At 35.3% G+C, this 25121-nt stretch overlaps 1 long non-coding RNA gene across 2 annotated transcripts; it reads left to right on the forward strand.

Annotated features, from left to right (window-relative positions):
• Nucleotides 1-1003: 1003 nt before the first annotated feature.
• On the forward strand, nucleotides 1004-7043 carry LOC147391282 (uncharacterized). 2 transcript variants are annotated; one of them, XR_015183108.1, is made up of 4 exons: nucleotides 1004-3164; nucleotides 3283-3338; nucleotides 6070-6118; nucleotides 6201-7043. It is a non-coding gene; the product is annotated as an uncharacterized LOC147391282 (long non-coding RNA). The 2 variants fall into 2 exon arrangements; XR_015183107.1 differs by having other exon boundaries at nucleotides 1004-3338.
• Nucleotides 7044-25121: the final 18078 nt, after the last annotated feature.

A 25121-nucleotide genomic window follows, 5' to 3' on the forward strand; every position in this document is an offset into this window, starting at 1 on the left:
ATAGCCCATTGGATGGCCTGCCCAATAGCCTGTCGAATGGCCTATCCAATGGCCTCTCAAATGGCCTGCCCAATGCCCTGTAAAATGGCTTGCCCAATGGCCTGTCGAATGGCCTACCCAATGGCCTATCGGATGGCTTATCCAATGACCTGCCCAATGGCCTGTCGAATGTTTGTTTACTTGGGGTATAGTATAACGACCATTAACACTCCAATATTTTCACCTCTATAGGGGTTTTTGATAAATTGATTCAATGGAGGTAGCTTTTTAGGGCTTTTAATATTCATCTTCATTGGTTACATTTTTTAATAGTTTTACTCATATAGAATGACCAATAAGCGCAATGGCATGAAATTTGTCTTATATTAAGGTATTGTTAAGATTTGAAACAACTTGTAAAAGCAGCAATCGATTTTTACCTTTTCGATACCGTTCGGTAGGTACATACCCAACGTATAACAACAAATTCAGTATGCACATACCAAAAAACAGACTAGACATTCACACAATAGGTAAGTACCGAAATTATTACAACCTACTCGGTGGTATGTGTCGATTGTACCATAAAAAGTTCGGTGTAAGGGTATTGAACAAAACTACAAAATTTAGAAATCTTGTTAAAGTTTTATTCGATACCATAATGCCAAATATATTGAAACCAATTTAGTATGTACCAACTCAATATATTTAGACTAATTTGGTATGTATATAGAATTAAAATTATTAAAATTTTGGTAGAAACTTTTAGGCTTTAATCAGTGGAGTGGATGTGTTCTTCCAATTGGTAGTTTTAGGTATACATCCATCGGTACCTTCGGCGTGTACAACTCGCAAACATGCTAAGGTAAAAAATAAATTGCATTTTTTTTTCTAAAAGTCACTTAAGTGGGTGCAAACTGCAATTTCAGTGTGTGCAAATAGACCCAGCCAAAAAGAAACAAAGTGACTTAGACAAATCTTATTTGTCGATAACCTCAGACCAATCAATCAAATACTAGTTAATATGTAATCAATCAAATACTACTTGAAAACGACTCTTTTGCTCATAAATAAATATTCCAAATGTTCCAAGAATCTATCCCCATACATAGGCATTATTGCCGAACCACGTAAATCTTGATTTTTTTTATTTGTTTCTAGGTCTCTTTCTTTCTTTCTGTGTGTGCGAGAAATTAATGGTGGTCGTGTAAATGTTTCTCTTTTGAGTGGAATTAGGATTTATTTGATCTAGAAGGAAGTTTTGCTAATACATAGCATGGAGAAGCAAAATTTTCAAAGATAAGTACTACCACCTTGGAGCAGATCTTCAATTATTTCTATGAGTCTCTACAATTCTCTAGGTTTTTTTTTCCTTCCTTCTTTCTCTCTCTTTCTTATTATGATTTATAAATGTGTGTCAATTTCTATGGTTTCTGAATTTGGAGAATAGCATTGCTTTTTATTGTTTTTTAAAATAAAATTTTATCGGATGAAACTTGGCATCCCAAAATCCCTAACATAGCTATTAGAGTAGTTCTTTATTAGGGAGTTTTAGACTTAGACAACTTGAATTAAGGAAAGAGGAAAAAAAGAACTTTATTTCAATCTAGAAAAATAAGACTTCATAGAGAAATTTGTGAAATAGTGTGAATTTATAACCTGTTCAGGACTTATATTGTTAGTTTTGTAAGAATTCTCCTGAACTGTGCCATCTCTTTCTTTCTCCTTTTCTGTTTTGATGGGTGAAGAAAAAATTTCTTTAATACAAGGAAAGATTGAAATGGCTATTTAAAGAAACAAGGGAGCTTGAGATCAAGGAAAGGCTTTAAGAGTTAGGATTTTAAGGAAATTTTACAAACCCAATCCCATCTTCGCAACAGATCTTCAAAAAAAAAAAAAACCCTTGAATTCCTTATAGATTTTATAAAAAAAATAACATAAACTCCGATATGGAGATGATCATCAGAGATGGATTACCCCTTATTTACGAAAGCACAGAAAATTGAGCTATGCTCTACATAACTCTCTTGACCACTCCAACTCTTGTTCCAAGGTTCAACCAATTCTTGAAATGAGATACCATGTCTTATGGTATACTATCCAAGACTCCGAATAGAGCTAAGAAATAAGAACAAATCTCTCTATCTAACGTGCTCCCCCAAACTATCTTTTATGGGCATTTATCTTGGTGTTAGAAAAGAGGTTTTGCCAACCATAGTTTGCTCTAATTTTGAGGTAAACACACCACCTTAACTATAGTTTCTATTATTTTTCAAAACCATTAATAGCATGATATAGAAACCTGTAATTTCAGTAGGATGTAATAGACATGTCATTCTAAGTTTTAAGATTGTCCATTTTGTGTTTTTATGTTGATGAATCATCGGAGCAACTTCTTTTCATTATTTACTTCATAGTTTGTTGAGTACGCTATTACCTGTTTATATGTTTCGGGTGGAGTGAATTTATGTTTTTCTAATTTTCTGAATTGTCCATTTCTCGGTCTCATTACTTCTTTATTATTTGTGGCTACAAAAAGATTCATAATTATTTCTAAAGAATCATAAAAAATTGCACCGCAGCTATATAAATTATTTTTGTTTTCTTTCACCATAAAGTTATTAAGTTACCTCCCTCTTTTTCTCAGTATGATGATGACAATCCCATCCCATAATGAGAGAAAGAATCGCAAAGCTCTCTGGTGGAGGCAAGACAAACCATTTCCGAAATGCCTATAGAATCCCAATCGAACATGTTGTCATCTTTGTCCTATATATACTTCATTTAATGTGTAAAATAGGCAAGGGAACAACTCTGCTATATGTCGCAACTATGTGAAATACTCCATGTGGATTTGTGTAGTTCCTAGGATCTATACCTTGATATTTAAGTGTGCAAGGAATAGAAAAAAAAAATAAAAAATCAATTATTGCTTGTTAGGTGTTTAAGTTAATCTCATCTCCTTTACTGGATAAGTATGTATTTGAATTTAGGATCCTAGAATACAAAGAATTAAATGTACAATTATTGTCACACCTTTGATTTGTTGTGGGATTCTATTTAAATTTTTTGGTTCACAACATTAACATGCCTTATGTTTTGACTTATTTGTAGGTAGACATTGAGAAGGGTTGATCAAACTAGAGAAGCAACTAGAAAAAACAGAATACACATATTAATTATATGTATGTAGTCCTTATAAAGTATCTAACAACCATTCATTGATTAATCAACATGAGCATTTCTTAAAGAAGGATTCCTTCCAGTTCCAATTGTCAAAATAAATTTTTTGACAAAACTCAGATGTATGGTGATCATCGCCTTGGGATTTGATGATGATCAGTTCATATCAAGCTCAGGTATTTTTCTAATCTCTATAATAGTCTAGTGGCATACTATTCAATAATGTTTCATATTTCCCTTAAAATCTAGAAGTACTTTTTTCCTTTTTAGAGTTGGTGAATATGCTCCATGGTGTTACATTATCAGTTATTCTAGGATGAATCTTTTCTAGCACTGGTTTTCATTGGCACACATTTTCTTGCAATGCATATCTAGATCAAAATGATCGTGCTCACATACTTGAATTTGCATAACTGGTTGGTATGATTTGAATTGATTATGTTCGGTAGATTCAAGTGTTTATTTGTTAATGGCGTATTATCACTTGCTGCACATATTGTTATTTTGGAAACTTCATTGCTTGAGAAACTTGTTGGCTCTCATATTCAAATATGCATTGGTAGTGCTCCAAATAAAGCATAAAAGGTCAACCAAAATATTTATGTCTTATCACACACATGGGCACTTCCTACCATAGTTGGACATACCATTATAATCCTTCTATGTATGATAGAATACTTATCAACCCAACTTTCTTATTGCATTAGATGGCATCTACCTTACTTGTTATTCAATTTCAAGTGCTTGAGTACCTGGGACCTAATGATTATGAATCCTAAACTAATCAACATGGTGCACCAATCCTGAACATTCAGTTGGTGGAAAATGTCGGGAATTGAGCTCAGGACACAAAAGTTTCATTTATATAATGTCATGTGTGCTCAGGACACTCATATTTTGATAAAAATTCAATACAAATAATCTAACTACAGGTATTTAGTGAAGGGTTAGACTTTCTTAATTTCCATCATGTATTTGAGCTATATGTCCTATATTGTATATATGGTTTTTGAACACATCTATGCTTGATGTGGGATGTAGGATGTAGGACACATGTTCTGAGGCTTTAGTGGACTCTATCTCATTTCCCTTCAGTATCTTTTGTTTTTTCAAAAAAAAAATTGTTTATGTAAAGGATAATAATTGTACGATTATCTAGATCGTACACGTGTCCAAGCCGATTAAGTGGCACCATATGTAAGTCAGCATTCCTAAAGTTGTCCAGCAGTAGGACAGATCAAGATAGAAAACATCTAGCCTAGCTAGATGGGTAGAGTAGCACTAGATAAGACCTGGCCTGCCAAGCAAGGCAGGCTTAATCTAAGCATATTTGTAATCCTGATTTACACACGTCAATTCCAGAGATCTCTGAGGAGATCTTCCTGAAATAGTGACCCTAATCCCAAATATCACAATTCCATTTAGGATCCTGGTGATCAGGGGATTCTCAGGGATCACATCCTGTTAGAAGGGAAAACCCTGATTCATAGGAAGGATCTATAAATAGCATAATTGACGGAGGTTAGGGGATTTTTTTTTTTGGAGGCCAAGGAAGGAAGAATAGAGTTTTATCGATGATTGTGATTCTGCAACTCTAACTTGAGCATTGGAGAATTCTTGGCATGTACCACACCCATTACATGGAAATCTCAAATTTTAAACAAAACATTTGTTAGGCCTGGCCCGATGAATTTTAAAAGCCAAAATTTTGGAGCCTTTCGACCGCATTTTCACAATCTCTTTCTTGATCTCTCTCTTACTGTCTGTCTGTCTCAATCTTTTTTCTCTCTCTCTCTCTCTCTCTCTCTCTCGATTAACCTCTCATTCTTTCACTCTCTCACTGTCTCTCTCGATCAACCTCTCCATCTCTCTTTGTCTCTCTCAATCAATCTTATATCCCCCTATATCTGATCGATCGATATCTCTCTTAATATGTCATCCTCGATAGATTTCATCTCCCACTATATTTGATCGATCGATCTCGATTTAGATATGATCCTCCTTCTCTCTGTATCTCATCTCTCATTTCTCGAAACGATATATTGATCAATCAACCTATCTCTAATAGCTTGAACTGATGTATCATCTCTCGATCATATTGGTCACGAAAGCACGGTCACCTATTGCATCACCTCACACGATAAGCCAGGAATCATTGCGACTTCGGACAAGGTACTCTCTCTAATGCCTCTTTTCTTTATATAGATTGTATTAAGGTATTTTATCCAATATATTTAACTTTGGATTGAAGATTTAGGTTTGATAGGTTGATCCATCATTTTTTTTCCTTCTTTCATTGCATTTTCATCTTAACCGATCGCTTTGGTTGGTTTTGTGAGCTCCAAAATTAAATTTTACAAATGTTGAGAATATTGTAGTAGAATTTGAGTATTGTATGCATACAGGCTCTGTTTTCATGGTATAATTCATTTTGTGGATCACAGTATTTGAGATAAGATTTTGGTTTTCTAAGAATGGGACTTAGCAGGTGCTTATACCGATTTGGATCGGTTGATTCAAGTTAGAAATGGCTCGTCAATCCTAATCTTATATCCATAAATGATTTAGTTGTTGAAAATAATTTTTTTTAGTATTTTGAAAACTGAATTAATAGATTTTATATCCTATAAATTCGATTTTCAATCAATTTGCTACTACTTATTTACTAGCAAATAACAAGCTTTGCATCAAAAAAGTGGAAGGTTAAAGATTCTGTTTTGAGAAGGTATTGAATAAGCTTCATGGTTTTAAGAAATATATTTTTTGTACTAATATTGTAAGAAGTAAATATGATAGGTTTTTCGAAATAAATTTGAGGCTTTTACTACATGCCTCAACAAGATATTGAGTTAAAATTTATTTAAATCATCATTGATAACCCATGACATTTTTTTCTTATGCTGACAGGATAAGCTCCATGCCTTTCTATATAAGGAATTGCAGATCTCTTATTGAGGTCATATTCTATTTTTATCACTTAAAAAATTTTACATACCAAATTCCGTCCAATTATAAAAGTTTTTCCATTTCCAATGTAGTCTTATAACATGGTTCCAATACGGACAAATTGATCTTTCATCAAATCTTTTGGTGAACTTGCTTGAGACACTTGAAAATCTGCAAAATCTGAAGGTATGTATTCTTTCTTCTATAATATTGTCTTCCTTTTCCTGGAAATTGGTACTATAATTATGTCAAAGCATGTAGGGCATAATTAATGATTTCCATTAGAATTTTCTATAAGTTTTGAAAGTGCCAGCCAGCAAAGTTGGTAAAAAATAAATGAGTGTTGATAGAATGAAAAACCTACTTGCATATAAAAAATGAAAATAAATTTCTTATTTCATTTCATTTTTGAATTTATATGATGAAGTTGTTTGGTGCATCATACTGTTATTATACAAGTATTACAAATACAAGGATAGCCCATAGATCCTTTGCATAAGCTCTAAATAATGCTCGGGCTGAACATGTTCATAAGCTTTCATCTTGGATAGTTGGTGATGGTTTTCACATGGCCAGTGTTGCTATATATTAGGATAACACGCATTAAGTATACAAAGCATAGGACAACGATGGTAGTACACAACATGAGTAAATAATGACTACCCTAAGGTTGTGTATTGCACCATATCATAGGCTACATCATTAGATGGCCGTTTATGATGACATATATCATATCATGATCCCCTCCTATCTTTTGAACTTGTATTACATTTTTATTGTCTTTGGATATGTACTACATATGCATTTCTATATGGCTTTGATTGGTTCATTACATATTCCAATGGTAGACTTACTTGATAGTAGATTTTATTGACTCGTTTATCGTCTTCTGGTACTTTTACATTATTTATATTATTTAATTAGTAATTAATAGTTTTTTTCATTTTAGGTAAATTTTTTTAACTCTGCCAATAAAAAATTAAACCTTTTACATTATTAATCCCAAGCCCAGATAAAGGAGGAAGGAAAAAAATGATCCAACAACTTCTTATAATAGGCCATCAAGAGGTATGTTTTGAGTTACTAACTCTATTTTCTCTTATCTTTATTTTTGTTTTATATTTCATTGCTCGAACTTGTTTGTGTATCGTCTGTAGATTATATATATGCCCGTTTTGCTTTTAATTATTGTTATATAAAGTTATATATCCTATTCCTATACTCATATAGTGTGATTTTTCTATGAAACACTCCTTTCATCAATAATTTACTATAAATTGTCCTAAGCACAAGATTGTTTTCTAGTGGTAGAGGACCACACTCGTGATCTTGTACTAGCATTTATCTGAATTTATAAACTTTGTTGTTCTCTTGTCCTGTGTAGCCGCCCAACTGCATTACAGGACAGGGCACGGGATAGTAATGAGGATGAACTCCATGATAGAGATTATGATGTAGGAGCACATGGAAATAACCTGAGTCAATCCTTTAGATACAACATGTATGAAAATGATGATGTTGAAGAGGTATCTAATACCACATACTTGCCCGCTTTCCGCATTCTCAAGCTCTTCTATCAGTAAATCTATTTTTTCTTCTATCAGGAAGTCAACTAAGAAATCTACGATTGCTTGCCCATTCATTAAGACCCTATATTTGTACTCAAGCCCAATTCTGCCAACTGTATAGCCCACTTTTCTATCTTATCCGACCCTTTCGTCTTTCCCAAGACTGACTTCAAAGGATATTCTGTGATGACCTGAACCCGGTGAGCTTGAAAGTATGACCTCAACCGTAAAGCTGTGTAAACTAAAACCAATCCCATTTTCTCAATCCTTGAATACTATGTTTCTGTATTTGTAAAGGTCTTACTCAGGAAGTAAATGGACTGCTCAGCTATTGTCCTCATTCTAACCAAGATTGAGCAAAGAGCATACTTAGAGATCGCCAAGTATAGTCTGAGTTCTTCCCCATCTTCTGGTTTGTTGAGTATAGGTAGTCGTCCTAAGTATTTCTTCAATTCTATAAAAATCACTTTCATACTCCTATGTCCATTTGAACCTGGTGTTTTTCCGCAGTAACTACTACAAAGGCCTGCATTTGTTAGAAGACCTGGATATCAACCTGTTTAGTATTGCAACCCTCCCAGCCAACTTTTGAATTTATTTCTGCATTTTTGGTGAGGACATCTCTAACAATGCTCTAATCTAATCTAGATTAGCTTCTATCCCTCTCTTCATGATCAGGTACCCAAGGAACTTTCCTAATGTTAATGCAAAAGTACATTTCTTACGGTTAAGTTTCATTCTAACCTTTCTTATTCGAGAGAAGACCTCATCCAGGTTAGCAACATGATCTTCCTTCTTCGTGCTCTTCACCAGTAAATCATCAACATAAACTTTCTTAGTTTTCCTTAAAGGATCTCTAAAGAGTTTTGTTACTAACCTCTGATAAGTTGCCTCTACAATCTTCGAACCGAAGTGCATGATTTTGTAATAGTATAACCCTTGCTCGATGATGAAGGTCATCTTTTCTTGATCTGTAGGATTGAGTTGAATCTAATTATAACCAGAGTAGCCATCCATGAAGGATAACCTCTCATGACCCAAAGTGACGTCTATTAGCTGATTGATCCTTAGCATAACTATCTTTAGGGCAAGCCTTATTCAAGTTTATAAAGTCGATACACACTCTAACTTTCCTATTCTTTTTTGGTAGTGCCACTACATTAGCTATTCAATCAGGGAATTACACTTTCTTGATAAATCATAGTCTGATCAGATTGTTCACCTTTTCATTTACTACTTCTCTGAAATGCGATGCTAACCTTCTTGATTTCTACTTTACTGGTTTCATAGTTGGCTTGACATTTAAGTGATGGCAGATCAGTTCAGGACTGATCCCCAGCATTTCTTCTATGAGCCAAACGAAGACATTCCTATTTTTTCTCAAGCATTCTGTTAACTCTTCTAGCTCATCTAGGTCCAGTTTTGTCCTTACTCCAATTTGCCTTCCTTTCTCTACATCCACCATCCGGATGTTTTCCAAGCATGGGAGCTCGTTAAGCTCAACTTCTCCCCACTATAATTTCTATTGTTGAGTTTTTCCCTCGAAGAGTTCTTCCTTGCCCAATGTGCATACCTAGACTACCACCTGATATCTTCGAATGTCCCACATCCCTTGCCTGCACAAGCAAGACTATTTCCCCCTAAGGTTAACTCATCCTCTCGTCAAACCTTATTAGAGGGGCTTTTGCTTGGGTCTACATACTCCTACTAAGACCATCTTCAAGAAAGCTAAGGCGTATAAGATGTCAACCGAGCTACCGCTATCAATGAACACCCTTTTGAGAGTAAAGGTGTCTACTTAGAGGGTTACTACTAATGCATCATAGTACGGCCTCACCATACCTTCTAGGTTTTTCTTTATGAAGGCAACAATCTTCTCTCCGTATAGCTCTATCTGCTCTATGGGCCCACTCCTTATTGTACAGACATGTGTGTGGTGCAACATCGCCTTTTGATTATTTCGTCAATCTTATCCAAACCTGACCTCTTAAATTATTATTTTATGACAACGTGAATTACCGCTGCCCTTCCATCTTACCCCTCAATCGATGGTTGATTGTGCCTCTGATTCTTGTCTCGGGTAGGATCTTGTCTCTCTCTTCTTGGTAGACCCTTCAGTAGGCCCTACTATATTAGCCTCTGCAAAAATCTTCTCAAGATTTGACACCAATTGGTAGTTTGGGCCCCTACCTTATGATACTTGCAGTATCACTCGTCATGTTTTATTTGATCTTGAAGAAGTGGTGCTGGCCACTCGAAATAAGGCACATTTACGATGAGGGACAGGATCTCACTAAGGGGCGTAGAGAAGTACATCCCTTCTTTTCTCTGTTATATGCCCTACTCGAGCTACCTCTTCCTACTTTTCTGTTGTGACTATAGTTGTTTGCTATGCTATACCACAATGTGTATTATCTTATTTTTTCGGCTGAATTCCAAGGATCATCTTCCAATTGGATATATTTCTCTACTTTTTCGAACAAATCACTTAATGTTTCTAACATCTTTTTCACTAGAGACTTATACAACCCTAAAATAGATGACAAAAAGTTCCTGAATGCCACTATTGTTGTTTTCTTATCATAGCTTTCGAGGGCCATCGTCCCAAAATAAGGGATGAATCATGGCGATATAAATTTCTTTAGAATCTCCCCAGCCAGGTTCTCCGTTATAAAAGGTGATCTTTGAATACCCCTGACAGCCTGTGTCACCATTGTACTTATGCTAAACCCATTGTAGGCTCACCTCGAGTTGTACCAGTGGCAACCTCCTTTTCTTCCTTCCCAGTTGGGTCCCATGGTTGGGAGCTACCTTATATATTCGAAGTACGATCATCTCCAATAGGAGGCGAAAGATCTCGCGATGGGAGATCTTGTCTAGTTTTTTGCTGGTTCTTTAAACATCAACTTAGATTTTGATTCTCTTCAGCTAAGTCATCTACTATCTTCTACATCTCTACTTGTTCTTGTCTCATGGCTTCTAGCATTGCCAAGAAGACCACCTTGGTATAAATGGCCTTTAAACTAAGATTCCACCAATGACATCTATGGTTAGTTTATTATCTAAATTTGTTACAATATTGTGTGAGTCTTTTAATTTATAAAAATTTATAGAGTTGGAAAAAGAAAGATTGAATAGTAAATGGTCAATTTGGTAAAGTAGTTAATGATGTTGTTATCTAACATCAGTGACCTCCTTCTATTCCTTTTTTATTTTATTTTTTTCCTTACTGAAGAATACATGTGAAAGCGCCCTCGATCCGCAGGGTGCGCGGATCCGCTTTTGCCCTTGAGGTTTGGGAGTCGCCACCTAGTTGTTAAAGTCTAAGAACCAAACTGACTCTAAAAAAGGCAAACTAATCTACGAAAGAGAAAAAGAGTCCGGGGATCACGTTACGGGGTTGGAAGGTGTTAGGCACCAACCCCGCCCAGCCAAAACCGGTCTCTACTAACGTCCCAAATAAATTACATTGATAAAAACCTAGATAAAAATAAAAATAAAAAATTTTATACCTTTCCGATAGCAAGGATTTTGTTCCCTCAGATCTGACAAAAATAGCTCCTTGTACCGTACTTCCTTGCTTCGTTCTGTCTCCGGATTTGATTTCGGATCTCCAAGGTAAGGTATCTCCTTATTTTTGGATCTGAACTCTTCAAGTTTGTTGCGGATTTTGGGATGTTTTTGGAAGGCTTTTAGGCGTTCTTTAGGCTAAAATCGAAGGAGGGATGTTAGGTAAGGAGTTGGGGCTCCAAAACTAGGGTTTATGGGAGGCTAGGGGGGCTTCTAGACCTACTTCTCTTAGGGTTTATGATTTGATACGAAAATAGGGTGTGAGCACCTCTATTTATAGATGTTTTTAGGGGTTGATTTGAATAGAGTTAGTATTTAATTAGAGTTCTTTTAATTAGAGTTGTGTTTTAGTTAGACTTGTTTTAGGTAGAATTGTGTTTTAATTAGAATTATTTTAGGTAGAATTGTTTTTAAGTTAGAACTCTATTAGATTGAGTTATTATTTAATTAGAACTCTATTATGACTTTTGGTCTTATTTGATTGACTTTTAATGTTTTGACTTTAGTCTCAATTGATTGACTTTTAATATCTTGACTTCAGTCTTGCTTAATTGACTTTAATTTTGACTTTAGTCTTACTTGATTGACTTTAATACCTTGACCTTAGTCTTGCTTGATTGAATTTTAATTTTGGGAGAACCCCCCTCTAAAATATCTTTAATTCTTTGGACCCCTAAATGGAGGGGTCCTTAAAGAAATATCTCACGAACCCTCAACAATTTTACTTGAAAATCCGATTGATCGATTTTTTCGATTCAAAATTTTAAATTAATTTCATTAATGTTTCACTTTAATTATTTAATATTTTATTTATTAATTTCGAATTTTTTAATTATGAAAATTGTGAAATTACCGTTTTGCCCCCGGAGTGGACTTTTCACGTTTTAAGTCGGTTTTTAATGTTCTAGGATGTTTTAGAATCGATTTTTTGTAAGGAATTCAATGGAAGTATTAGTTTGTGTCATTTATGAAATTTTTTGTGTGAAATGGTCATGAACTTTATGAGGGGCTTTTTCGTAATTTTTTCGAATTCTGTTAAAATTGGCGAAATGATTTATTTGGTTCCGATTTGTTATTTTATGTGTTCGAGAGAGTTTTCCTAAGCGTAACATATGCTCTAGGGTTGTTTTGAGGTTAGGGGTATTTTGGTAATTTGATCAATTTTTAGTGATTTTTATCGTGAAACTTCTTTTTGGTCTGCAAGATGATGATTTCTATATTTTTGAGGTCGTATTTCCTAACGTAGCATGATTTCTAAGGTTTTGTCAATTCGAGATACCTCATCCGGATTTCTGAAACATATCGGGTAACAAAATAAAGCAATGGAATACACATCCATCATTGGGAATCATTGCGATCAGGTTGACGAGTTGATTAATCAGGCGGATGCAAAAATGGGGTGTCTACAGATGCCCCTCTTTGGCAGAGGGTTGAAGCAAACTAGATAGCAAATCTATTTCGGTAGATAGTGCGATATCCGAATGCCAAAGCTAGTGACAGTTCATTTTGCAGCCTGATTTAGCAATTCGTCGGGGTTTTCGAATCCTTGAGCGTAAAACTCTCCCCGAACAAAAATGTTGTCAGGTCCTCAAGCGCGAGCTTTCACTGACAGTGTCAGATCCTTGAATTTTAAAGAATTCTCCTTGACTAAAAAGTGCAAGTGTGAGTGTGTGTACTATGTGAAACTGAGTAAAAATGTGTCAAGTCCCAGAGATCATCTCTCACTGACAATAATGATTCAAAATTGAAATGTGCTTATGCAACGAAAGCAATCATGGCAAGGTTGAACAATAAAGTAATTGGAGTCATAACAATGTAGGAACTTCGTTAAATCCTATTTGAAATTCTTTTTTAGAGTTTGAAAAAGTATGAGTCTGTTTATCAGACTTGAGCCTATTGTAGCCAAACTTCTCGGGCTAAAGAACTTAAACAACCCTGTTAATTCAATATGATTCAAACAAAGCTGGAGTCTCGTTTCTCGGACTCAGGCTAAGGTTTACAGGAACTTAAACAATCCTATTAAACATGGAGTCTCGTTTCTCGGACTCGAGCTAAGGTTTGTAGGCACTTCAAAAAGCCTATTCATTCTATGATTCAAAAAGTTGGAGTCTACCTTCTTGGACTCGAACCTAGGTTTGTAGGCACTTCAAAAAACCTACTCCTTCTATGATTCAAAAAGTTGGAGTCTCGTTTCTCGGACTCGAACTTAAGTTTATAGGCACTTCAAAAAGCCTATTCATTCTATGATTCAAGAAGTTGGAGTCTCGTTTCTCGGACTCGAACTTAGGTTTATGGGCACTTCAAAAAGCCTATTCATTATATGATTCAAAAAGTTGGAGTCTCGTTTCTCGGACTCGAACTTAGGTTTATAGGCACTTCAAAAAGCCTATTCATTCTATGATTCAAAAAGTTGGAGTCTCATTTCGTGGACTCGAACTTAGGTTTGTAGGCACTTCAAAAAGTCCACTCATTCTATGATTCAAAATTTTGGAATCTCGTTTCTCGGACTCGAACTTAGGTTTGTAGGCACTTCAAAAAGCCCACTCATTCTATGATTCAAAAAGTTGGAATCTCGTTTCTCGGACTAGAACTTAGGTTTGTAGGCACTTCAAAAAACCCACTCATTCTATGATTCAAAAAGTTGGAGTCTCGTTTCTTGAACTCGAACTTAGGTTTGTAGGCACTTCAAAAAGCCTATTCATTCTATGATTCAAAAAGTTGGAGTCTCGTTTCTCGGACTCGAACTTACTTAGTCACGTTTCTCAGACTTAGATTTATAGGAATTTAAACAATCCTATTAATTCATTCTATTATTCAAAATCGAGCTCAAAGTTTAAAAGATCAGGCATTTATTGGCTTATCATGCATCTGGATTCATAATTATCATTGGGCTTCGCCAGACTTTTAAGCTTTTGTAAGATTTTCTTTTTATCATGTGATTAAGAACAAAAATTTTGGAATTAAAATGACCTTCAAAAATGCCCCTAGTTTCAAGGCTGACTTTAACTGGGACTTGACTACGAGACTGATGGAATGGATTACGCTTGAAAAATACGGACTCTGATGTATGATAGATAGAAGAACTGATATTCTCTTAAATTTAAGACTCTTAAGATTATCATATGTACAATAAAGAATTGATCATTATTTTTGAGAAATGCTTGAGCTGGACTTAAAAAATCTTAATAAATATTAGAATAGAATATCTTTCTCTTCAAAGTGGTCGATGATTCTACATCTTCCATTAGCGAACACTTGAACAAGTAAACATACTTTTGAAGATCCTACAATGTTCAAGATGACTTCTGATTTTTTTTTACTTCAACATTGTCTTCATCGGATGTGAGCTCTTGGCTGAAAAATGAATATTGTGGCTTGAATGGTTCTGCATTTTCTAATTTCTGCACAAGCTTCCTTCTGAATTTTTCTTCTTGATGGGACCTTTCCTCCCATTTGATGATGCCCTAATTTTTGCCTAGATCGCCTCTTCGGGTTTTCAATCTAGCGGACTTTGTTTTTCTTTTTCTGATGATGCCTTAATTTTTGCCTAAGTCGCTTTTTCAGGTTTTCAACCTAGCAGGCTTTCTTTTTTATAGTTATGCCCTAAATTTTGCCTAAATCGCCTTTTCGGATTTTCGACTTAGCGGGCTTTTCTTTTTTTTCTTGATGATCTTGAATAACTAACTCGACAATTTCTTGGTTCCCTGCACCTTAACCGAGTCAATTAGCATTCAGGAGGACTTAATAGGTGGGCTTAGGATATGGTTTAGAAAGAAAATATATAAGGCTCAACTTCCCAAAATGCCCCTAATTTGATATTCTCTCTTTTCTGTCAATTATTTTGATTTTTTCTAAATGCCCCTAGTTTGACATTCTTTTTTACCAATTCTTTTGATTCTTTTTTCTAATGCCCTTAGTTTGGCATTCTTTTCTTTTGAACATTTCAATAGTGGATTTTTCTTTTGGATGACACTTTCCTTAAGAGAATACATTTTTCTTTTAATGACCGGGCCTGAAGTAACTTCTCAGGTTGCCTACGTACCCCAAATATTTTTTTTTTCCTTTTGGGATCAGGTCAAAACGTAGTTCATACTAATATTCCCTCCCAAGGTTGGTTGGTGTGGTTTAGAAAGAATCAGGCTATTTGATTTTTTAAAGGCTGCAAAGGGTTAGAAAGGTTATCTTCTTTTTTTGGTAAAACAGGAAAATAGTTCGGCCAAAAAAGGCCTCCTTTGGTGAAATACTAATTAATTTGGTTATGGTTTAGGAATTCGGTATCTGGATTGCTCTGTCGAGTAAGGTCTTCTTTTGAGAATGAGTAATCTTCAGAAGAAATAATCTTCTTTTGAGAAGAAATAATCTTCAGTCTTTTCTGATAAAGAGAAATCTTCATCTTCTTTTACAAAGTTGAGTGTGATTGACTTCTTTGTATTTGACGTTGACTCGTTCAACATTTTCCAAACTTCGAAAAAAAATCTTATACTCTTTCACGAATGAGAACTCTTCTTTCTTAAGTGAAAAATATGATGAATCCCTTCTTGTAGATCTTAACCTTTTTTGATGGTTTCAACTACATCATTCTTAATAATATTTGATTTTGAAGTTCACCCTCAACTTTAGGCTTTGATCTATTTTGGTGCAATTTATCCATGTATTCTCACGAGACCATGCAGGAACGTTGTTGAATTTCTCAAGTAAGTTTACTATTCTCTCATGTTCTCTTGAGGATAATGTATCACCAATTTGCACTTCTTGAGTGTACTCTTTAATTCCAATATTTATTAAGTTTGAATAGTGAGCTCTAAGTCAATCCTCATGCTAGATATTATGCTTAAATCATTATTACACACATGATAATCAGAAGTTTCTATATTTTATTGGAATTGAAAAACATAGATAGATTAAAATTTGAAAGTTGAAGAAACACTGACGTAACTGAAACAACTAACTAGATTTAAAGACTGACGAAAACTGGATTGAAACTCAAAGAAAAATCAGGGACAATTATGTACAAAGCGAGAAAGTCCTTCTGGGTGGATGGACTACTTGGACTTGACATTGGTACTTTGACTAGACGACTCTTTTGACGGATCCAAAATGACACAGATGAGGGTTTAGAACGTTTAGGGGCACCTAAGATTAACCGTCGATTCTGAAAGTTTGACTCTTAACCACATGATTAAAAATTAGCCTTTCGGTAGAAAATATCGAATTCAAATGCACTATAAGTTTATAGTGACCAAGAAAGTGAGAAAGGTTAGACACGGGTCTACCCCTGATTGGGATTGAACCTTTGATTAGACAAATTAATTCGATCCTAAGATCGAATCTTTCTATACAAAGTGGTCTGGATCTTTAAAAGTGAAACCAATTAGTCCAATTGATTTGGTATTGATCAGTTTGATCCATTTGTCAATTGGGCCAACTGGTTTAAGTGGTTCAAATTAATCGGTACATTTCACCGATTGGGTTGGACCGATATTGCGGGTTCTGTTTGATTATTATGGATCGGTTCGCCCACTTACCTGTTGGTTGGATTGAATAAAGCAGCCCGGAAACACCCATAGTCAGTTCGGGTCGTGACCTACAAGGAAGGTTTCTAGACTCTAAGCTTACTACGTGCAATGCATTTTATCTAGCCACCCTTGCCCAAATACACCTATATACCTCTCGATACGTGGTGACTTGGTTTGATATACCGTATATGTGATAATCTAAAACCTCAACTCACTTCTCTGAAGTCAAAAATAGCCAGTTTGATCTCCAGTTCAGAGGTGGCGCACGATGCTGAGCAAAGGCCCACTTAAATACCTCTCGTCTAGAATAGACATAGTCTATCCCCCTCGTACAGTAGGGTACAGTGGGCAAGATCTTGCTTAGGCACCGATTTTGACCAAGAAGTGCAATTGATATACTTAGATTATCTTTTACATACCTATGGGTACGAGTCAAGAGTTGTAGCTTTCATAAATGATTTGACATCCCACGAGGGGACCGACCACGTACTAGTACTACGTTGGCAATCGGGACATGTGACTGTGTGGCTCACAATAGGTCAAAGGCTCAGGTCGCTCCAGCCTGGGTGCATCAATATACCTCTCAGAATCACCTGATCAGACGGTATTGATGCCCCAGTTTGATATGTCCTACGGTACGTGACTGGAGTTGTGGTTTTCATGAATGACGTCGCATCTCCGAAGAGACCGGGCCACGCACTAGTGCCACGTTGGCTATATGGGACATGTACGTGAGTAAAACAATAAACGTACATGTGGTGTGTGCAAAACAGGGTGGGGTGTGCCCGGGGCCTTTTTCAAACACATGGGCTAGATTATGTCATCACATATGGATATCAAATGAATATTGATCAAGAAAATAATACAAAACCCATCACATCGAAATTAAGATGAAAGCAAACACATCACAAATATATCTGTAGAGATCATGGCACATTATATGGGCATATAACACAAATAATAATTAATCTGATCCAACATTAAAAAGGCTCACAAATTTGATGTCTATGGTCTAATCAAGGGTTACTTTTGGGTGATCCAAAATAAATCGAGATTCCAATAGATGTTACATTGATGATAGAATGACAATGGTTGAGATGAGCTCACTCTCAGGAACATTAATTGTGCTAACATTAGATAAATTCGGATTTTCTGTGAATTTGGAAAATACAATCCGAACTTACATCGATGATATCTAAGGCTTCCGATAACGAAATCGAGTGAACTCAAGTTCTAAATTAATCTACCCGATGAGATCTACATTTTATTAAAGGTGCCTAGACTTAATTCTCACCAGAATGTTCTGTAAAAACATTTTAACGTTGCTGTCCCAACCTTCATTCAGAAACAATTCTAGATTTACAGATTGAACTTGCATCGATGATATCTAAGGCTTATGGTAACGAAATTGAGTGAACTCAGGTTCTAAATTAATCTACTCGATGAGATCTACGTTTTACTAAAGGTTCCCAGACTTAATTCTCACTAGAATATTCTGTGAAAACGTTTTAACATTGCTGTCCCAACCTTCATTCAACAACAATTCCAGATTTACAGATTGAACTTGCATCGATGATATCTAAGGCTTCCGATAATGAAATTGAGTGAACTCAGGTTCTAAATTAATCTACTCGATGAGATCTACGTTTTATTAAAGGTTCCTAAACTTAATTCTCACTAGAATATTCTGTAAAAAAGTTTTAACATTGCTGTCCCAACTTTCATTCAACAACAATTCCAGATTTAAAGATTGAACTTGCATCGATGATATCTAAGGCTTCCGATAACGAAATTGAGTGAACTCAAGTTCTAAATTAATCTACTCGATGAGATCTACATTTTATTAAGAGGTTCCCAGACTTAATTCTCACTAAAAGATTTTGTAAAAACGTTTAAACATTACTGTCCCAACCTTCATCATTCCATCATTTTCATATGTCAATTTGAATCTTTCATAATTTAGGGGTCATCAAAAAGTGATCCTTAATTGGAAAAAAAAATGCAATACCCAAAATCATCTACAATCAAGACAAAAAAATAAATAAACAGAAAAAATAAATAAAATAAATCCAACTAAATAATAAAAAAAACTAGGTCATCTTGGCAATGCTCCCATACTTGGGGTTTTTCAAGTTTGATCCTCAATAGTCCCCAGCGGAGTCACCACTGAAAGCGCCATCGATCCGCGGGATGCGCTTATCCGCTTTTGACCCTTGAGGTTTGGGAGTCGCCACCTAGTTGCTAAGGTCTAGGAACCAAACTGACTCTAAAAAAGACAAACTAATCTACGAAACAGAAAAAGAGTCCGGGGATCACGTTACGGGGTTGGAAGGTGTTAGGCACCAACCCCGTCCAGTCAAAGTCGGTCTCTACTAACGTCTCAAATAAATTACATTGCTAAAAACCTAGATAAAAATAAAAATAAAAAATTTTATACATTTCCGATAGCAAGGATTTTGTTTCCTCAGATCTGACAAATAGCTCATTGTACCGTACTCCGTTGCTTCGTTCTGTCTCCGAATTTGATTTCGGATCTCCAAGGTAAGGTATCTCCTTATTTTTGGATTTGAACTCTTCAAGTTTGTTGCGGATTTTGGGATGTTTTTGGAAGGCTTTTAGGCGTTCTTTAGGCTAAAATTGAAGGAGGGATGTTAGGTAAGGAGTTGGGGTTCCAAAACTAGGGTTTATGGGAGGCTAGGGGGGCTTCTAGACCTACTTCTCTTAGGGTTTATGATTTGATACGAAAATAGGGTGTGAGCACCTCTATTTATAGATGTTTTTAGGGGTTGATTTGAATAGAGTTAGTATTTAATTAGAGTTCTTTTAATTAGAGTTGTGTTTCAGTTAGACTTGTTTTAGGTAGAATTGTGTTTTAATTAGAATTGTTTTAGGTAGAATTGTTTTTAAGTTAGAACTCTATTAGATTGAGTTATTATTTAATTAGAACTCTATTATGACTTTTGGTCTTATTTGATTGACTTTTAATGTTTTGACTTTAGTCTTAATTGATTGACTTTTAATATCTTGACTTCAGTCTTGCTTAATTGACTTTAATTTTGACTTTAGTCTCACTTGATTGACTTTAATACCTTGACCTTAGTCTTGCTTGATTGAATTTTAATTTTGGGAGAACCCCCCTCTAAAATATCTTTAATTCTTTGGACCCCCAAATGGAGGGGTCCTTAAAGAAATATCTCACGAACCCTCAATAATTTTACTTGAAAATCCGATTGATCGATTTCTTCGGTTTAAAATTTTAAATTAATTTCATTAATGTTTCACTTTAATTATTTAATTATTTATTTATTAATTTTGAATTTTTTAATTATGAAAATTGTAAAATTATCGTTTTACCCCCGGAGAGGACTTTTCACGTTTTAAGTCGGTTTTTAATGTTCTAGGATGTTTTAGAATCGATTTTTCGTAAGGAATTCAATGGAAGTATTAGTTTGTATCATTTATAAAATTTTTTGTGTGAAATGGTCATTAATTTTATGAGGGGAATTTTCGTAATTTTGTCAAATTCTGTTAAAATTGGCGAAATGATTTATTTGATTTCGATTTGTTATTTTATGTGTTCGAGAGAGTTTTCCTAAGCGTAACATAGGCTCTAGGGTTGTTTTGAGGTTAGGGGTATTTTGGTAATTTGGTCAATTTTTAGTGATTTTTATCTTGAAACTTCTTTTTGATCTGCAAGATGATGATTTCTATATTTCTGGGGTCGTATTTTCTTAACGTAGCGTGGTTTCTAAGGTTTTGTCAATTCGAGATACCTCATCCGGATTTCTGAAACATATCGGGTAACAAAATAAAGTAATGGAATACACATCCATCATTGGGAATCATTGCGATCGGGTTGACGAGTTGATTAATCAGGCGGATGCAAAAATGGGGTGTCTACAACATCCATTCTTTTTTTAAAAATTCTAGTCTAGGATCACCTTCTCTGCCCTACATACTTTGCAGGCAATATGGCCTTAATGGCGATACTTGGAAGTGTCAGCTCCCTCCTAGCTGCCATTGAAAGATAAACAAGTTGCCATATTTCGGATGTTATGAACCATGCATCGATAATTGATGGTATCCGTCTTGCTGAGAGGCAACATCAAGTACAGACCTTTGTGTATAGGCACTCTAACATGGTCCACCTTCATGCTTTGTTGTAAGTTTCTTGTTTTAAAATTGTATCCTATCTTTTCTTTTGTTCCACACAACATTCTCACATCCCATGGAATTGCATTTGTGATTTGGCAAATCATGTTGCACACTAAAAATGGAAGTTGCCGTAAGCGATAGGTAAGTCTATACATTACAAAAAAGAAAAAAAAAAGAAAAATATCATTTATCCGTGCAATTTTACTAGAGAAGCTGTTCTTAGGTTCAAAATTCCACCCTGTTCCGAATGTTTAGGTGGAACATAGAATGTTAGGGAATGTTTTGGAATTTTGAGTCATGACCATTTTGATTTGTCTCCTAACCAAAACATGACCTCTAAACAAGATTTGTGATCAACAATATCAAAGAGAAGGAAAATAGATAACTACTGTTGTGGTGGACACACCACAATAGCATCACCTACTCTCTTTAATAAACCTCTCAAGTCAAGCACTTTAATTTTTGAAATATTCTGAATTTTGATAGCATTTGGTATTTTGGGTCTAGATCTTTCTTATGGTTTCAAGGGCAGTTATAGATTATTGGCGGGGTTCTATTTTTCTGTCTGGGTGTCCTCTCTTGGTTTCCTTTCAGTTGATCCAGTAGTGAAACTATCAACAACTCCCAAAAAGTGATGGCTGGCACTACAAAAAAATTGCAAAATTGGAACATATTAAGCCATTTTTATTAAAAAACGGTATTAAGCCGTTTTTATTAAAAAACGGTATTAAACCGTTTTACATTGAAAAACCGTTTTAACCCTATCACTGGTTTTATAGCTAATAGTCGATCACATTCTTTTTTCATTTAGATCTGAGAGTTATGAATTTCAATTTACAGGACGGGTGGTAACTCGTGGACCTCAGGGTCTACACCACCTCCTCCACCTGGTGGACGAGCTAAACAAAATCACAATTCAGGCAGCAATAACAACTCTGTGAATCTTCTCCTTCGTAGGACTATACTTTCATGTCATTGTAACAATTATTAATGAGAAGGTAAGTAGGAAGAAGCCCTAAGATGGTTGCACAAGGCTTTACTATGGATTTGGATAAGCTTCTTGTCTTCTAGGTTAGATGGACTACTTTTGTCTTTATTTTACTTCTTTTAAGAATATTCTGTTTGATCCCCTAATGGAAATTCTTAGGTGTCTTATTACGATGGTGATTACACTTTTTCATTTCTCATGTTTGTGTATCTTTCCTATGGAGGTGTCATTCATCTCTGAATCTTGGATTGTGTCTTATTACAAATGTGTAATCTAAGAGTGGTTAGGTTCCCTATGGCCTCTGTTTGGGGTTGTGGTGCATCTAGCGAAAGTGATTTCATAGGAGCACCTCCATTGCATCCAGTTTTGGTGGAATTGCGATTGCAAACTTGGTTGTTTGGTAACCATGCTCAGAAACTCCATTTTGGTGTTTACAAATGGGGTTGACCATTTTGAAGAAAAAATATTCCGCACAGTAGATTGTGTATAAGTGGCATTATTAGAGAGAGAGAGAGAGAGAGAGAGAGAGAAGGATGTTTTTGAGCATTAAATAGTATGAAAAATATACCTCTTATGATGTAACCAGCTAGGGAAAAAGCAGTGCTAGAGATGGTTGTTTTTTATCTAAAGGACCTTGTTTCTTCTCTAAAGCTTCTAATATTTGATGCTGAATGTCTTCTTAATTTAGTGTTTTCCTTACCAATTCAAGCTTTTTTATCCCACTCTCTTATATTGAAATCTGCTTCTTCTTGTGGCATACAATTTAGTGAGGTTTGTTCCATGGTAGAGGCTGAAAGATTTAATTTGATTGTTTATTCTATTTCTTTATGTAATCCACATCAACTTACATACAGTTTTAGGGATACAATGGACATGATCAGTTGCGGGGCCGGGGACAAAGTTATGACTTACAAGGTAGAATGCCTGCCAATTGAACCTAGGATAGAGCTAGGTAGGGACAATCACCAAAATAATAAAAGAGTAGGGATGCAGTCAGGTGTCCCGTTCCTAACCAAGGTCAGGTGGCACCTCATTTTATTCCACACTGAGTGCCAAATATGTTTTTGAGCATTAAGTAGTGGGAAGTGAGCCACAAAACCAATTCCCAAGCACACCTATTTCCTCCAACAATTGGTATGTAGTTGTTTATTGTTGATGGTTTAATTCCCCACATTTTACGAGTCCTTGATGGGAAGGGATGTCCCAGCTCTCGTCCTAACTTACAATCCTATCAATTTTTAAGGAAAAAGAGTTGAAGAAGTATTCTACATATGGGCTTGGCTGTCAGTCCTGTTGTTCCCATTCTATTCTGTTTGAAGTTATTTATTCAGTTATTGCAAGTGTTATTAGGTTTCCTTCCCTTTGAGAGCTGGGTGTGTGAATGTACACTACTGACGTTGTAGGAGCCCACCTTATATGAGACAATGGTGGGAAGGTGTGAATGTACTCGTTTCTTAGAGTGGATGGGTTTTACCACTCGTGTGGAATATGTATATAATACGCATAAAAGAATTGGGTTGGGGGGTATTAGAGTTCTTTTTCACATGTATTGTTTATTGGCACACTTTCTTTTATCTTGTACTTGCATTGAACACATTCTTTAGGTATTGGATGCCGGAATTAATTAATAGTTATTTCGGACTGATTCCTATTAGACTATTTTAATAGTCTTTTTTTCTCTAATGTGGGAACTCTTGCTGTGTAATATTTATAAGGCACCAATTTACAGAAACAGGGTTATTTACATACAAGAAAATTTCAGAAATAACATTTGGTGTGATCCAGCATAAAACTAGCATACAGTATACACCAAAACTAAGTCCAAGTGAACATATAACACCAGCTACAAACTTCATCCCCATACACTCACATCATGCTAGTTTGACCCCCTCACATATAAATTTGGTAGTAATCAGGTGTTTTGGCCCACATCCCATAACCAACTAATTGGAAACCAAAGGTTGTTATCTATGTTATACCATATGTGAATGAAGTTTTTAGAATGCAAAACATCATAGCCAGAACATGTTATACATTGCTGTCAATTACTTTAGCCATTAGGAAAAAAAAATTTGATGCAGTAGCATTTATATACTCTAGCATTATTTTTGTGTATTTCTACAACTTGTAGTTCCTTACTACAAGTTCCTTCTACGTGAACCTAGATCCGTTTCTTGAGGTGGAGCGATCAAGATTTTTGCAAGCCTTATCCAAGGCAGTAATAGGAGGTGATATTTCTGCCCTAACAATTCCAGTTGAAGAGCTATCGGATGTTTGCCGTCACAATAGAGGAGTTCAAGAGATTGTTTAGGGAGCTTTGAGGCCACATGAATTGAATTTTGTACCTATGATTCATTCTAACTCTTTTTGTGTATAAATTAATGTGATAGAGAACCTCGATGTTTTCTATTTGGGTTTATTTTGATCGCGGGTAATAATTGGGTAGAAAAAAAAAATTAAAATTTATTTTTTTTAAGTTTAGATATCGGTTTGTAATCGATGCCTAAAGTCTTGGACTTAAGACATCACTCTTTTACACATCGGATTTTTAATCGATGTCTAAGATTTTTTTTTTTATATATAAATACAGATTTGGAACGCTTTTAAGCAGTTCCAAAATCTGAGTTTTGGAATGGTTTTTAACCGTTCCACATCATGAGATCTAGATTTCATTAACGACGCCTCTATTAGAAATGGTCTGCAAGCCGTTTCATACTGTATGGGGAACGGGTATAAACCGTTCCTAATTGTTATATTTGTTGTAGTGGGTTTTACGTTGTTCAAATTAACTTCTTAATTTATACACGATGTATACATATTCCACCAAGCACTTAATTTGGTCAAGTTATCCCAATGATGATTGGTTCTCAAACTTGTGACAGAAATCTCTCATTACTTCCATTCAATTGCAATATGAAAATTGACAATCAATCTGATCATTGATGTGTAGCTTCTCAAGGATCTAAGACAAAAGTTTTGTTTTTTGATGGGTAAGTGTTCAGGACGTTGTTTTGTCCTTACCCTATATTAATTTATGTACATACAATGTCCCTTTCAATAAGAGATTGAAGACTTAAAGAAGCACATTCAACCTCTATATGACCCATCCCAATAGTAAAATTTAATCCCAAACTAGCTAGATAAATAATCTATTAGAGAATCAATGCAACATATTATGATACATGAGATAGATTGTATCATATCAATGTATCTCAA

This window comes from Akebia trifoliata, chromosome 11 (assembly GCF_017979445.1).
Source record: "Akebia trifoliata isolate Shusen 1 chromosome 11, ASM1797944v1, whole genome shotgun sequence".
NCBI classification, from domain to species: Eukaryota; Viridiplantae; Streptophyta; class Magnoliopsida; order Ranunculales; family Lardizabalaceae; genus Akebia; species Akebia trifoliata.